The sequence below is a fragment of the Triticum urartu genome, chromosome 3, assembly GCF_003073215.2.
Source record: "Triticum urartu cultivar G1812 chromosome 3, Tu2.1, whole genome shotgun sequence".
Taxonomy (NCBI): Eukaryota; Viridiplantae; Streptophyta; class Magnoliopsida; order Poales; family Poaceae; genus Triticum; species Triticum urartu.
The window spans coordinates 346,543,741-346,549,330 of record NC_053024.1 but is presented as its reverse complement, the minus strand read 5'-3'; positions in this window follow the sequence as shown (position 1 = coordinate 346,549,330).

The following is a 5,590-nucleotide window of genomic DNA, read 5'->3' as shown; positions in this document are numbered from 1 at the left end:
ATAATTCCAGCCCGTTTTAACTTCCGGCTCATGTATGGCCCATGACGTCTTTCGGCCCATATGAGGCCCTTAGTAACCCTCGGCCCATTAACGGCCCATGGTAAAACTGGCCCGTAATGAACAGTGTATCACTTTATACCCATTAACTACCCATTATTTCGTTGTACCGTTTCCAGCCCATGTTATCTTTCGGCCTTCTCAGGGCCCATTTATTCTTGGGATCATTTCCAGCATTCGTTTACTTTCGGCCCGTTACTGTTATTTTCTGCTTGTGGGCCAAATTCATCCCGTGGTTACTGTCGGCCCGTTTGTGGCCCGTTAATACGTTGGGTCGTTTTCATAGCGTCATCAAATATGGCCGATTAACAACGGCCCATTATGGTCGGCCCATGAACAGACGATTTCAACTCTAGCCCATTTACACCCATAATGTGGTCTGTTATTAGCCCATGTTTGGCCAACCGATCATACGGCCCGTAGAAGGCCCATTGATGATACGGCCCGTAGAAGGCCCATTGTGTCTACGGCCCGTATAATGCCCATTGTTTCTATGCCCCGTAGAAGGCCCATTGTTTCTACGGCCCTTAGAAGGCCCATTGTTTCTACGGCCCGTAGGAGGCCCATGTTAACTATAGTAAATATGTAGCCCATGGTTAATGTGGCCTAGTTTTTAAAAATAGGTTATTGCGGCCACTAGCAAACCGCAGAAAAAGAACTACACTAACTACAAGAAAACAAATAAACAAGACAATAAGGAAATAAATAAGCAAGCAAGTTACGCTAGGCTATCACGACTATTACACATATTACATCCACTGGGCATCAAAGTTCGCCACCAGTGCAAATATAGGGAACACACTACACTATAAAAAAATGGCTTGTTGTTTTCTTCAGCCGGTGGCTGCACGTTAAGAACAAAATTTGTATCGCACCAAAAGAAATTACAACTATAAAACAAAAGGAAGGTTGGCATAAAAGTTAACAGTCTAGCAGATAAATGCACCACCAGAAGTTCAGAAGGTCAGTTCATTTGACCTGACTGTTATGTTTTCATGCTGTATTGTCCGATGGAGCACCATAACCATCGCCTTCAGTTCTCCTAGGCTCCTGAAAAACATAGCAAATGTCTGATAGTCTGGTTTCAAAACCATGCATATCTTGACAACATCGAACAATGTCTCTCCTTGTTTCACAAAGGGTCTCTGTTAGGGAATGGACTTGTGTCTGGAGCACAGATACAACATTCTTTTGAGCTTGCATATCTTGATCATGAGGCGGTTTGGATGAGATTGCCTTAACAACCAACCCAGTATTACGCCGGAACGTGCTTTTGGCACCGTTAGTGGACAGGTACTGACCCACTACACCAAGAGCTGACATTGCGGTTATAGTTGCCTCGCCAAGGTGGCGGTTTCACCATTTTTTCCAAAGCTCGCTGAAAATTTGAGGTTTTACATTAGTAGTACCAGAACAAAAGATATTAAGGAGGCAGCAAAACCAAACAAAATAGCTTTGGTCTATATACAGAACTTATTCTGGTGAACCCATGTAAAATATTAGTTGTATTTTATTGCAAAGTACATAATAAAACCAGGTTCCAAACATATGACCATGTACCATCACTAATGTATTGTCTATTTATTCACATTGTATTGAGGGCTAAGGATAAACATACGAAGTTTATAATACGGTAAGCATAGCATGACATTATTCATATCACAAAACAACTGAGAACAAACAAACATGCAATTGTAACGTTGTGTGGGCAAGTCCAGCACGGAACTAGATTACTGGTCAAGATCAAAGGAACATCACTCCGCTCTTTTAAACCTTGTGAGGTGCAATGATATGCTAAGACAATTGTGTATAAAATTGAAAAGAGTAATAGACATTGACTGCAAACCATGCAGTTCAAGGCACAAGCCAAAGTAAGTAGTAGTTAAAAGGCATGAGGATTAAGGACTTACAACAGCGGCTTTGACTGGTGTAGTCATGCCCTTCTTCTTGCTGGTGTGACAGTCCTTGAAGATTTCCACAACATTTGGTTTAGGTACTTTTTGGCCCTTGCGGGCTTTGCTCTGCATTTGGAATAAGTCAATATAGATCTGATAATATGGTACAACGAAAAGAGTGAAACAACAGCTAATTACAAGAGCCTCGCAGTGTGCAATATAGCTACGAGATCCTATCATCTGTTGGAATTTCACTTTCGTACGGTTGGCCTTGTTCTTTGAACAGTTCACCTACAAGAAGATATATTTGTGTGGCACATACGTAAATAGGACTTCAACATGTGATCTGATCACATATATATAATGTACCTGATACTTCGGATCAGACCAGTGTTTAACGAGGCCCCTCCAGTCTTCTTCCGATATATTTTCCACTAGAGATGTTTGGGAAAGTTCACTGTTAGCCTTGCCTTCAAAGTGAGTTTTCCTCAAGTTATTCTGATACTGTTGTAGAGCAGACTTGAAATCATGGGTGCAAGCTTGTCTGGTTGCATCATCTTGGCTATCCAACTTGAACCTCATCTGTTGAAAATTATGGGAGTCTCATTATCAGCAACCTAGAAAGTATGGGACAGAGCAAGATGATATTACTAGTTTCCATACATAACCATACTTACAGATAAATGCTCGAGGAAGGTGTTGAACTGAGTTTCGTCTTTGTCATTCCTGTACTGAATCCATGTTGGGAGGATACATACATGACACCTAACGACAACCGCTGCCTCTGATACTAACATGGCTGACTCTGTAGCATCACGTGGCCTTTTTAAACCTGCCTCAAAACGGATCTCCATTCTTCCTCCTCTAGATTTAGTTAACCTATCGAGCATTATCCCTGATGTTTGTTTCCTCTTGCGCCTAGGTGCTAGTCCAACAACAAACATAGGAAGTGTTAGTGTACATCAAACTATGAGACTACATATAAAGAAGCATGCAACTGTAACTTGACTCCAGCAACTATCGTCTTGCTATTGAAGCTCACAAGGTTCATCTGATCTTGCCAACTCGTCTTGTGTCAAGAGTGCTTGGGAAGTAGTGTCAGGTGGTAAGGGAGCTTGGGAATGTTCTGCTAGCTCAGTTGACGCACGAGTAACTCGTGCCGCTGGTAGTACTGTGGAAGGTGTTGCAAGAACTAGGGTTGTCTCTGCTTGTTTGGTGGCAGCTATTTGTTTCTATTTGGCTTTTTCTGTAGCTCGTGTAGCATGGGATATCCTGTTTGTAGAATTTCCGCTGGACTTTGACCTTCTATTGCACCATCAGTACCAGCAGAATCTGCAGGATTCTTCCGGTTCCCATTCCCTGCCATTCTATGTTTCTTCCTCTTTCTCTGTGTCATGTTAAGTCAAGCCGTCAAGAAAAACGAATAACAATTTAGTTCTTCAGAACAAATTGATGCATGATACATATGAACTGAACTTTGATGTTAGACAGCCACATGATAGGAAGATGTAATATGTATGAAAAACAGGACGAAAGAGATAACCAAAACTATGATGTGTAAACTAAGCAGAATACATTTCACTAAATTAGAAGCAATGCAATGGAAGGTAGACGCCATATGAAAGATGCTACAAATATCGCTCTGCCAAGTTAACAGTGTCTCATCATAAATGGCGTTTAAAAAAATGTGAAGCAGTACAAGAAATAAATCATATGCAAGATGCAAACAACATCACACTACCAAGTTAGAGGTCTCTCGTCATTAGTGTCATTGCATATTCACAGCTTATGATGTGTAAACTAAGGAGAAGGCATTTCAACAAATTAGAAGCAACGAAAGCTAGACACCATATGAAAGATGCAACGAATATCACTCTACAAAGTTAAAACTGTCTCGTCATAAGTACCATTTCAACAAATTAGTAGTACAAGCTAGAAAAGAATGCAATATGTAATATCACACTCCGAAGTCAAACATGTCTTATGATAAGTGATTGTTTCAGATTGCACAACAATAGTAATTTGATGTAAGAACATGGTGTGATAGACAGATATTGTACGTTCTAGAAACAGGAATACGTGTCTTATTCAAGTATAATGTGTAAAGTAAGCAGATGGAATTCAGCAAAATTAGAAGCAATACAAGCTATACATCACACATAACATGCAACCACATATAACAGTGCCAAGTTAGAGGGAGCATCGGTGATGGTGCACTAGGGGAGATGTGCTCATCATAAACACAACTACATTGAGTGTCTATGCATGTGTTGTCTTGGAAATCATCTTGGGGAATGGAGGAGTAGAAACTATAGAGGCCCTCCGTTTGGAAGGAGCGCCTTTATCCATTTCCTTGCTAACTTCCTTCCGCTTTATTGATTTTGAATTGTCAAGTAAAACCGACAAGAAAAAGCAATAAAATTCTCTCTACAGAACTCATTCATGCATGATACTGACAATCACTACTTTGATGTAAGGCAAACACATGATACCAGGATGGAATATGTACGAAAAATAGGATGGCATGGCATGTTCACAACTGTTTGTGTAAACTAAGAAAAAATCATTCCAACAAATAAGAAGCAATGCAAGCTAGACACCACATGAAAAATGCAACCAATATGACTCTGCCAAGTTAAAAGCGTCCCATCATAAATGGAATTTCAACAAATTAGAAGCAGCGCATGCTATAAATCATATGAAAGATGCAACTAATATCGCACTACATATACTAAAGGTGTCTCGTCATATTGATTGATGCGGGATACAAAAAAACAATAGTTTTATGTAAGGACATGCTTAATAGACAGATGTACTATGTACTAAATACAGGAAGGCATGTCACATTAACAGGTATAATGTATAGGCTAAGCAGAATAGCACATGCAGTTTAATCAGATTGGAAGAATTACAATCTAGACACCATATGCAACATGCAACCACATATCACGCTGCCAAGTTAGAGCAAGCACCTGCGATGCTAGTGTAGGGGAAATGCAGTAATCAACTACAGAGCTATGTTCACTATCTTCATCTAGCCTTGCTGTTTCTTTAGAATCATGTCGGGAGGCTAGCGCTGCATTCTTTAAATGAGGAGTAGTCCACTTGCCTGACTGCCTCATCATAAGTGATTGATGAGGTATACACAAGAACATTAGTTTAATGCAAGAACATGGTTAATACACAGATGTACTAGTATATTCAAAGGTATAATGTGTAAGCTAAGCAGATGCAATTTAACCAAATTGGAAGCAATACAAGCAAGACATCTGGCTGGAGTGGTGAGCATGATCATCTAGGACCTGAGAGCCTGGTGGGAGGCGGGCTGCTTCGCCATCATCGCGGCTTTTTAGTTGGCTTCCAGGTGATGCCTGTCTTTGCTGGGCTTGTCACTGGTTCGGCCAGTGCCTTGACTAGCTATTTGTCTTCTGGTGCTCACGGGATGGTGGTTCATGCAAAAAATATCTTTCCTTATCTTAATAAAGACCGACTTCGGCCTTTCGAATACAAGCTAGACACCATATGGAACATGCAACCACATATGACACCGCGAAGTTAAAGCAAGCACCTGGGATGGTGGTTCATTGCGAGCGAGGTCATCAACTCCGGAGCTACGTTTACTGTCTCCATCTGCTGAC